At 43.7% G+C, this 11,703-nt stretch overlaps 1 protein-coding gene across 1 annotated transcript in view; it reads left to right on the top strand.

Moving 5' to 3' along the window:
* Positions 1 to 257: 257 nt before the first annotated feature.
* Positions 258 to 11,703, top strand: part of supt5h (SPT5 homolog, DSIF elongation factor subunit) — a 91,832-nt gene continuing 80,386 nt past the window's right edge. Inside the window, exon 1 of the mRNA XM_067975145.1 lies at positions 258 to 436. The gene's annotated coding sequence lies outside the window, so the exon portion shown is untranslated. The remainder of the gene's footprint in view (positions 437 to 11,703) is intronic.

The raw sequence follows: 11,703 nt of genomic DNA, 5'->3' as shown, positions 1-11,703 counted from the left end.
TATGCAGCCCTGTCTGAAATTTTAATGCATTCAAAAACTTACTTTTTATAATTAACATTAGTTGGCAGTATTGGCGGTTGAACGACGCTGCATTGGAGAACAAGCACAGCCGTCAATCACAGGGAGTCAACGTGCGCGCGCCGCCCTCCTTACGGCTGGCGCGCGCGCTCACGACGGCGCGCGCGCGCGCCAGCACGTACCGCGGGGGGGGGGTACCCTCGCGCGCACGAGCACGCACCCTCACGCGACGCCGGCACGCACACTGAGCGGCGCGCCCGCCTGGTTTGCGATATTAGCGCGAGCGGCGTTAACGCGGTTGGCCGGTCGGGGGTTCCGGAGTTACCGGTAAATTATTCCCGAGATCGGGGGAAAGGGAGAGGAGAGGCGAGGTGAAGAGAAGAAGGCCGGTCGGTCGCTGGGTTACGGCCTTACCCAGGTTGGTTCGGGCGGCGCCGATGGTGGAAGAGATCTGCCCTTTGCCTCAAACTCAATCCCAGGCTCGGAGTGAGCAGCTAGGCCGCGACGTTGACACCGGGATATCTGCATCCCCCCCCCCCCCCCCCCCTCTCTCTCCGCCCCCTGTAAGCTCCGGCGACCGCAGTGTCTCTTCACCCTTCCCGGGTGCTTGGGCTTCGCTTTGTCGCAGATTGAAGTTGCAGCCGGCGGGTTTTGCTCCCCTGAAACAAGACCCGTAGGCAAAGGGGGGGAGGAGGAGGAGGGGGGACTACAGTCAGTCAGTCAGTCAGCCATCCCGTCCCTCTGGTCAGGTGCTGTCTGTGCATCGTGGCTCGGGTTTGTATTGTGATTGTTTAGAGGCTGAACTTTCAGCTCTGGCCAGAGGGACCGTCATTCTCCCACATGCTGGCAGTGAGTTTAGCTTCAATTTAGAACAAAAGTTGTTGCCTAACACGGGAAATTATAGGAATACATCGCAACTCAAGGAGAATAGATAAGTTGAATGACTTTTCCTTGCAATGAACTGGGATGTTAGAATCATAGAATGGCCATTTGGCCCATCGAGCCCGTGCCCGCTCTTTGTAAGAGCAATCCAGTTAGTCCCATTCCCTGTAGCCCTGCAATTTTTTTCCCTTCAAATATTTATCCAATTCCTTTTTGAAAGCCACGATTGAATCTGCATCCTTTTAGACAATGCATTCCAGATCATAACTACTCGCTGTGTAAAAAAAAAATCCTCATGTCACCATTGTTTCTTTTGCCAATCACCTTAAATCTGTGACCTCTGGTTCTTGACCCCTTAATGTTATAAACTGAAAATAGCAAAAGGCACTGGTTATGTTGTGTGGCCCTTTTGGAGAATCATTTTTAATTTCTTGGGTGTTGTGATATAATTTTTACAATGTACATATGAAGGTTTAGTCTGCACTATTGCTGGCAACCTGATTTCATTTTGACACTAATCTTAAATTGCATCATCTCTTAACTTTTGATAATTTTGGGCATATATTGATTGGCTTTAATACTAGTTTCTAATTGTATTTCTGTACTTATTTCCCTAAATTCAGAATTCAGTCTTGATTATATTCCTGTGCCTGGAAATAAGGGGCTTGGTTGACTTTGTAATGCAGACAAGTGGTTGTGATTGTGATTTCAAGTCCCAGCTGACCATAAGTTATTCAAATTTTGTTACCTGCCCTGTGAGTTTTGGAGGAAAAGGTGACTTTGGACCTATGGTTTCCAAAGCTCTCCACCACTGGAGTTTTCCTCGTGTCATTTGTGGGTCTGTTGTAGACGCATTGATCGAGATTAATTGCTATGATTAGTCAACAATTCCATTATCATAGTCTCATGCGACTGCCAGGCTGGTAGAAAGCAAACTAGATGGACCTTGGTCTTGCAATTCCTATGTAATTTCAGGATCCGAGATGGAATATAGCCCTACTGTGGGGCAGAACAAAATCTTATGTGCTCAGCTTCCTTGCTCCCCTTAGTGTCCCTCCCCAAAGAAGTTCAATAGCAGAGTTCATCACATGTCATGATAATAGTCCAGTTAGTCAGGACTTAACAGCAAATGTTTACATTGGGAGGTATGGGGCATGAGTTGGAATAAAATAAAACCAGATAAAAGGGCAGCAAAGTACTCTCCTGATGTGTCAATTGGTAAAGCCACTAAATAACTCATATGCACCATATGCAGAGGTTCAGGTACAGAATGAACCAAGAGTGGGTAATGTGTTGTTGAAGCATGTATTTTGGCATGTGAAGGCTCCTGCTTGTCCCATGTCACAGTAGCTTGCATTCCCTGAGGCTTTTGTGTTTGCAGAAAGCACTGCAGTCAGATTTGTGAGACCTTACCCCTCATCAGTTGTGTTTCTCTGTACTCTGTCACATAATGTACAAATAAACCTAGCAAGTACTGTCCATTTTTTTTTGTAAATAATCATTGTTTTATTTGATTGAGCTGAGCTTATGACCTTATATCCTTAACATCACCAAGAGCACCTACTTCCACCTCCGTAACATCACCCGTCTCTGTCCTTGCCTCAGTTCACCTGCTGCTGAAACCCTCATCCATGCCTCTGTTACCTCTAGACTCGACTATTCAAGTGCTCTCCAGGCCGGCCACCCACCTTGCACCCTCCGTAAACTTGAGCTCATCCAAAACTCTGCTGCCCGTATCCGAACTCGCACCAAATCCCATTCACCAATCACCCCTGTGCTCACTGACCTACATTGGCTCCCAGTCCGGCAACGCTTCGATTCTTAAAATTTGCATTCTTCTTTTCAAGTCACTCCATTGCCTCGCCCCTCCCTATCGCTGTAACCTCCTCCAGCCCTACAACCTTCGCTCCTTCAATTCTGGCCTCTTAGGCATCTCTGATTTTCATCACCCCACTATTGGCGGCCGTGCCTTCAGCTGCCTAGGCCCTAAACTCTGGAATTCCCTTCCTAAATCTCTCGGCATCTCTATCTCTATGGCTTTAAGGAGCATCTTAAAGGAGCAATCTCTTTAACCAAGCTTTTGGTCACCTGTCCTAATATCTCCTTATGTGGCTCAGTATCAAATTTTGTTTGATAACACTCCTGTGAAACACCTTGGGAAGTTTTACCATGGTAAAGGTGCTACATAAATGCAAATCGTTGTAATCCTTGATGGAGGAATTGCAGTATAAATTGTTCCGAGGCATAATACCGATTTGTACTTTCCAGTGGAATGTTGCTATGGTTTATGAGGCAGGTAAATGTAATTTGTTCCATTTGTTAGATTTTATTCTTATTATATTTTTCTCTTGTTTCAATTATTTTTCATCAGATTGTATGTCTCATATTACTCTTTGTGGTGTTAACTTCAGATTTAAGCTTGATTCCTCTGTATGTCTCAGCAGTTGTGGTGCAACTGTTGGTTGTATCACCCTTGGGATAGGGAGGGAAAATCAGACAGGATTCCCACTTGTGATTGCTACCCAGTTATCCCAACTGTAAAAAGCATGTGGATGAATGTTGAGGGAGGACAGTAACAGGCTCTGTTACTCTGGTCATATTTCCATGATAGAATAGCCTGTTAGCACTCCCTCCCTAGGCTCATGTGAAGAATGGCCACATAGCAAAGGGTGACTGGCATCTGTGGAACTGTACCAAAGCAAGAGTCAATCACTTCAAAGGAGGAGGCGGTGGGGGTGGGTGGCTGAAGAGGAGGAGGAGGGGAGGAGAAGAAGGAAAATTACGAAAAATGGTTGGTTTCCTATTTGACTTGAGGTTGATGTAGTCCAGTCGGCATTTTGCTATTACACTCAAGATCTAGTTGCTTCATGTAGCTACTTGTCCTCCTGGAATTTTTGTGATTTCTCTTCAGTTGCAAAGGTGCAAACAAATTTTAAGTCTCAGGATACATGTTGAATGCTGAACGGCAGCCCCCCTTTTAATTTTTAAATTTGATTTGTGACAAAGCGGTTGACAAGTCCTTTTCGGTTCTTTCTATCTTGGGTACTTTAAAACATTTCACAAAGGAGCAGCTAAAAGGGACATACGAATTAAGAGCAGGAGTAGGCCCTCGAGCCTGCTCTGCCATTTGATAAGATCATGGCTGATCTGATTGTGACCTCAACCCTACTTTCCTGTCTACCTACTTTAACCTGTGGCTCCCTTGTTAATCAGGAATCTGTCTAACTCAGCCTTAAAAATATTCAATGACCCTGCCTCCACCGCTCTCTGGGGAAGGGAGTTCCACAGACTCACGACCCTCTGAGAGAAAAAATTTCTCCTCATCTCCGTCTTAAATGAGAGACCCCTTATTTTTAAACTGTTGCCCCTAGTTCTAGTCTCTCCCACAAGGGGAAACATCTCCTCAGTGTCGAGCCCTTCTAGTCCCCTCATGATCTTATATGTTTCAATAAGATCACCTCTCATTCTTCTAAACTCCAGTGTATACAGGCCCAACTTGTCCAAGCTTTCCTCATACAATAACCTCCTCATCCCACGAATCAGTCGAGTGAACCTTCTCTGAACCGCCTCCAAAGCAATTATGTCCTTTCTTAAATAAAGAGACCAAAACTGCGCACAGTATTCTAGATGTGGTCTCACCAATGCCCTGTACAACTGTAGTAAAACATCTCTACTTTTATATTCCATTCCCCTTGCAATAAATGACAACATTCCATTTGCCTTCCTAATCACTTGCTGTACCTGCGTACTAACTTTTTGTGATTCGTGTACTAGGACACCCAGATCCCTCTAGCTCAGAGTTCTGCAATCTCCCTCCATTTAAATAATATACTGCTTTTCTATTCCTCCTGCCAAAGTGGACAAGTTCACATTTTCCCACATTATATTCCATCTGCCAAATTTTTGCCCACTCACTTAACCTATCTGTATCCCTTTGCAGACTCCTTACGTCCTCTTCACAACTTACTTTCCTACCTACCTTTGTGTCATCAGCAAATTTAGCGACCGTACATTCGGTCCCATCATCCAAGTTATTGATATAAATTGTAAATAGTTGAGGCCCAAGCACTGATCCCTGTGGCACTCCACTCGTTACATCTTGCCACCTGAAAATGACCCATTCATGCCTACTCTCTGTTTCCTGTTAGCATGGATAAAGGATTGATTAGCTCATAGGTTACCCTCTACACCATAAGCTCTTATTTTGTGTAGTAGCCTTAGATGTGGCACCTTGTCAAATGCCTTCTGGAAATCCAAGTACACGACATCCACAGGATCCCCTTTATCCACGTTGCTTGTTACTTTCTCAAAGAACTCTAATAAATTAGTCAAACACGATTTCCCTTTCACAAAGCTGTGTTGACTCTGCCTGATTGCATTGAGATTTTCCAAGTGCCCTGCTATAACCTCCTTAATAATAGATTCTAGCATTTTCCCTATGACAGATGTTAAGCTAACTGGCCTGTAGTTTCCTGCTTTCTGTCTCCCTCTCTTGATTAGAGGAGTTACATTTGCTATTTTCCAATCTGATGGGACCCTTCCAGAATCAAGGGAATTTTGGAAAATTGATACCAATGCATCTACTATCTCTGCAGCCACTTCTTTTAAGACCCAAGGATGAAGTCCATCAGGAATACATGTTTAATGTTAAATACATTTATGTGTATTTTTGGTAGTTGTTTTGTATCATTAAAATGGGGGGTATTGAAAATTGCCACCATTTCAGACCTGCCTCTAACCCGTCCATCTCTGGTTTTCACCGGGGCGGGACGAGGGGCGGGCAGTCAACCTGCTCCCAGGAGACGGGTTGGCCCTTAAAACCTTTTCAAGGAGGCTTCAGGCTCCATTTTTAACTAATTCCCAACCCTGGGGGGCCAGGATTCTCGGGCCTTCTGTTTTATGCCTCGTGAAAGGAGGCGAGAAGGCTCGTGTCTGCAGGTAAGTGCCTAGAAAGGCACAGCTTGTGGGCCTGGAGGAGCAGGAGTGCTTCCACCAGGCCCACCAAACCTACCAGCATCGACCCCGCGCGCGGACCCCAATCTTCCCCCTCAACGATCGCAGACCCCCACGGTGACCCCGATCCCATACCCCATAACTCGTGAACCCTGTGCCCACCCGTGCTCCTTGCCCACCTGTTTCCCCTCCCACCCATCCATGCAGAGAAAGACTTGCCTGCAGATGTCCTCTCCCTGGCTGGTCTCCCGTCTGACTGAGACCAGCCTTTAAATCAGCCGGTCAGTCGGACGGGAAACTGACAAAAAAAAATAACGTGGAGATGCCGGTGATGGACTGGGGTTGACAACTGTAAACAATTTTACAACACCAAGTTATAGTCCAACAATTTTATTTGAAATTCACAAGCTTTTGGAGGCTTCCTCCTTCCTCAGGTGAATGTGGAAATGAAATCCCATTTCATTTCCACATTCACCTGAGGAAGGAGGAAGCCTCCGAAAGCTTGTGAATTTCAAATAAAAAAAAATAAGACATCCTTACGTCAAAATCGTAAGGACGTCTGGGAAACCCGTACTTAATGGGATTCCCAACCTCAAATTGAGCCCCTCCCCCCTTCCCGGCTCCGTTTCAAAATTGAGCCCTATGTCTCATCCACAACCTAGGAGCAGCAAGTGACATTTGTCCATTTATGACACCATATCGCTTGATTGAAATTACCAATTTAGTGTCACATTACACTATGAAGAGATGAGACTGCTGAAGCTCATTTCAAGTCAGAGACATGCAGCCAATGGAGATGGATGATTAGTTAACCCATTCAATTTTGGCTGGATTCAAACCCATATCTAAGGTCAAAGGGGAATGTCAAAACCTTTAGTGCTCGCCAGTCTCAATGCTTTGAGACTTCCGAATAGAGCTTATCGCTTGACTACTTCAAATATTCTAGTTATTAAAATTTTTATACAAAAAGTCTGATTTAATTCAAAATTACTGCATGTAAAATTCTGACACCACAGCCAAAGATTGGGATGAGAGTGATTCAAGATTATTGAGATATATAAAATATGAGAAACCGCAAATGCTGGAATATGAAATAACATGCTGGAAATACACAGCAGGTAAGGCAGCATCTGAAGGAGGAAGTTGAGTTAATGTTTCAGGTATGACCCTTCATCAGTGCTGAAGGGTTCTGAAATGTTCATTCATCCATCTTTCACTCTCAGTTGCAGACTGACTTGTTTATTTGCAGCAACGCCTCTTGTCCTGAATATGATTTTTTATGTTTGTTGAGGTAAACCATGTTCTTCACATACTATTGTTTTTTCTATGTACTGAGTACTTAAACCAGAAATTCTTATTCCTTTGAGTTAAGATATAGTTCAGATGTAAGCTCAGACTGTTCTAACATAAATATTTGTATTTGATGAGGTGCTGCATAGCGTCTGTTCCAGGAGTACTTTGGTTTGTCTTGAAAAGTGCCTCTCAATCTTGCCTTCAATTTCATTGTTTAATACAAAAAGATTCCTGGATCTTTTCTCTAGAAAAGAGAAGGCTGAGGGGTGACCAAATGGAGATCTTCAAAATTATGAATGGGTTCTATAGGATAGACGTAGAGAAGATGTTTCCACTTGCGGGGGAGACCAAAACTAGGGGCCTTAAATATAAGATAGTCACCAATAAATCCAACAGGGAATTCAGGAGAAATTTTGTTACCCGGAGTGATGAGAATGTGGAACTCGCTATCACAAGGAGTAGTTGAGGCAAATAGCATAATGCATTTAAGGGGAAGCTAGACATGCACACGCGGGAGAAAACAATAGAAGGATATGCTGATAAGGTTAGATGAAGAGGGTTGTGTGGAAGCTTGTGTAGAGCATAAATATTGGCATAGACCAGTTTAGTAGAATGGCATGTTTCTGTGCTGTGAATTCTATGATTGCGCTTGCATTTTTTTATACCTCCTAGCAGATCTCCTACGGCATTGCTTATGGTGAGTTGAAGGTTATGTTGTTGCAATGAGGGTAGCTGTAGTCACCTTTGTGATCGATTAATTGCTGCCTGCCTTTTAGTGCTGATTATCCTTTTCCATCATAGTGGAGAAGACAGTGCTGGTCAGTTTTCCTATCAATCATAAAAATAAATCCTGGTGTTTTATATGCCCCATCAGCTCCAAAATGCAGTGTTGTCATTGGACTCAGAAGGAGGGCCTAAACTTAAGCAATATTTCTGGAGTTCTGTATAGATTGCTTCCGAAGGGTGATTCTGGGAGTTGCAGTCTGCTGAATATCTTTTTGCTTTGAATAGCCCCATAAATTGAAACCCCAGGTCAGTTCTTTGCTGGAAAACAATGTTAGAAACATTTGAAACATATGTTTATATTCTCCTGTAAACTAGGTAATTTTTTAAATGTCTTTTTATGTTAGAAATCTTACTTCCCATACTAAAGTGCTTGATAGTGCTCAGAGATTTACAAAAAAATATTGACCACTGGAAAGGAATGATGTAGCTAGAGGGTCAAAGAATCTATTTGGTTAGAATTAAGGAACAATAGTGGAGCTGTTACACTATTTGGTGTATACTATAGGCCACCAAATTGTGGGATGGAGATAGAGGAGCAAATTTGCAGGCAAGTTACAGTCTGATGCAAGGACTATAGAGTAGTGATAATGGGAGACTTCAATTATCCCAATATAGACTGGGATAGTAACAGTGTAACTGTTTATAAAAGACTTCTGTGTTCCCTTTTGTGTTGGCCGCTAATCTGTTCTCATACTCTCTCATTCCCTTTTTTAGATTGCCTCTGTACTTTCTGTATTTCTGTATTATGAACCTTTCATTTGTCATAAGCCTCGTTTTTCTGTTTCATTTTAAATCGCCATATCTTTAGTCATTCAGGGAGCTCTAGCTTTGGATGTCCTTCCCTTCCCCCTCATGGGAATGTGTTACTCTGTCCCCAAACCATCTCCTCCTTGAAGGCTTCTCATTGTTCAATTACTGTTTTGCCCACAAATTTTTGATTCCCTTTTTAACTCACAAAAATTAGGCCACCTCCAGTTCAGTATTTTTATACTTGATTGTTCCTTGTCCTTTTCCATAACCATTCTAAACCTAAATGATATTATGATCACTGTACCCCAAATGCTCCCCCATTGAAACATGCACCACCCACTCAACTTTATTCCCCTGAGCTTTCCTGCACTGCTTTCTTCCTCGTTGGACTGGATACACACTGATCAAGAAAGTTCTCTTGTATACATTTCAGGAATTAGGCCTTGGCTGGAGTATTGTGTCCAATTCTGGGCATCACAATTTAGGAAGGCCCTAAAGGGTGCCGAAGTGATTCACTAGCATGGTATCGGATGAGAGACTTCAGTTATGTGGAGAGACTGGAGAAGCTGGCATTGTTCTTCTTGGAGCAGAGGAAGTTAAGAGATTTGATAGTTGTTCAAAATCATGAACGGTTGTGATAGAGTAAATAAGGAGAAACTGTTTCCAGTGGCAGAAGGGTCGGTAACCAGTGGACCGATTTAAGGTGATTGGTAAAAGGACTAGAGGAGTCATGAGGAAACATTTTTTTACGCAGAGTTGTTATGATCTGGAATGCACTGCCTGAAAGGGTGGTGGAAGCAGATTCAAAAGTAACTTTCAAAGGGGAATTGGATAAATACTTGAAGGGAAAAATTTACAGGGGTATGAGGAAAGAGCAGGGAAGTGGGATTAATTGGATGGCTTTCAAAGAGAGACAGGCACGATAGGACGAATGGCCTCCTTCTGTGCTGATTCCTGTCACAAACGCCGTTCCCTAGCCACCGACTCCATCCTTCTCCCTGTCCACTGTCTGAGGCTGAACCAGTCCGTTCGCAACCCTGAAATGATCATCTGACCACAACCGCTCCATCACCAAGACCGCTTACTTCCACCTCCATAATGTCGCCCATCTCCGCCCCTGCCTCAACTCATCTGCTGCTGAAATCCTTATCTATGCCTTTGTTATCTCTAGACTTGACTATTCCAATGCTCTGCTGGCTGGCCTCCCATCTTCCGCCCTCCATAAACTTGCGCTCATCCATAACTGTTCCACGTATCCTAACTCGCACTAAGTTCCATTCATCCATCACCCCCTGTGCTCGCTGACCTACATTGGCTCCAGATCCTGGAATGCTTCAATTTTAAAATTCTCATCCCTGTTTTCAAATACCTCCATGGCCTCGCCCCTCCCTATATCTGTAACCTACTCCAACCCTACAACCCTGCGAGATCTCTGCGCTCCTCCAATTCTTGCCTCTTGTGCGTCACCGATTTTAATCGCTTCAGCATTGGCGGCCATGCCTTCAGCTGCCTACGCCCTAAGCTCTGGAATTACCTCCCTAAACCTCTCCACCGCTCTCTCTCCTCCTTTCAAGACGCTCCTTAAAACCTACCGCTATGACCAAGCTTTTGGTCACCTGTCCTAATATCTCCTTATGTGGCTCGGTATCAGATTTTGTTTGATTATGTTCCTGTGAATCATACAAAACCGCTGTGGGACCTTTTACTATGTTAAAGTCACTATATAAATGCAAGTTGTTGTTGTTACATACTATGATATCATTAATTTCTGTTCCCTGTGCTTATTGGTAGCTGTTCACTGACTGCTTATTGTTGATTGGTTGTTTTTAAATGTCCTTGTAATTCTACATTGGTTGTTTTTCTACCCTCTTTTGCCTGTTTGTTTGTTTGTGATTTGCGTTTTAAGTGATATTTTGGGACAGGTATGAAACACAATGTTGCATGTGTGGAGAAGTGAGTTGGAGCTTTCTAATCCTAGTTATGGATGTCAAGGCCTTGGAGAGGGTACAGAGGAGATTTACTAGAATAGTACCAGGGATGAGGGACTTCAGTTATGTGGAGAGACTGGAGACGTTGGGATTGTTCTCAGAGCAGAGAAGGTTAAGGGGACGTTTAATAGAGGTGTTCAAAATTGAGATGTTTTGATAGAGTAAATAAGGAGAAACCACTGACCGGTCGGTAACCAGAGGACACAGATTTAAGATAATCGGCAAAGGAACCAGCGAGTTGTTATGATCTGAAATGCGCTGCCTGAAAGGGCGGTGGAAGAAGATTCAGTAGCAACTTTCAAAAGGGAATTGGATAAATACTTGAAAAAGAAACATTTGCACGGCTGTAGAGAAAAAGCAGGGGATTGGAACTAATTGGATAGCTCTTTCAAAGAGCGGGCACAGGCACAATGGGCCGAATGGCCTGTGCTGTGTGATTCTATGATTATGCAGCCTCCAAAGAAGAAATTGGTGTGGAGGTTTGGTTTTTCCCAATAGGGAGTGCGTGGTAGTTATCCCAGGCCACATTCTTCCATCTTCTCGTGGTCGGTGGCAAAGGGGGAAAAAATAATGTATATGTTAACAAAACTTTGGTCTTCCTCATTGGCACTGTGTAGTTTGGGAATGAGCCACAAAGACCAGCTTTCATCCCTGATCTCAACCAGGATAGTGGGTGGGAGCTTGCAGTTAGCCTCAATGCCTCTAGGTTAAGATGATGAGATCAGTTGTTGATTTGCTATCCAGCTACTCTTCCTCAGTGTGCATGTCTGGATGTGGGTGAAGATAGGATTGCTTGTGCTACTCCCAATGGTTGAATAGCCTACCGAAGGTTGTTATCTAGGCTTGCACTTGAGCAAGGTTCTGAAGGAGGAACCATAACCCAACATGAGTCAATAACTTCAGAAGAGAAGGAGAGTGGTTCTTGACATTCAGGGCCAGAAGGCCGAACTTTCAAGGTTGACAATCTGAAAAAAAATTGTATTGTGATAGCACTAAATTTTAGATATACCTGTACTATAAAATAAGGTGACTT

This window comes from Heptranchias perlo, chromosome 41 (genome assembly GCF_035084215.1).
Source record: "Heptranchias perlo isolate sHepPer1 chromosome 41, sHepPer1.hap1, whole genome shotgun sequence".
Lineage (NCBI taxonomy): Eukaryota > Metazoa > Chordata > Chondrichthyes > Hexanchiformes > Hexanchidae > Heptranchias > Heptranchias perlo.
The sequence above is the reverse complement of the archived record's forward strand: the minus strand, read 5'-3'. Positions and strand labels throughout refer to the sequence as shown.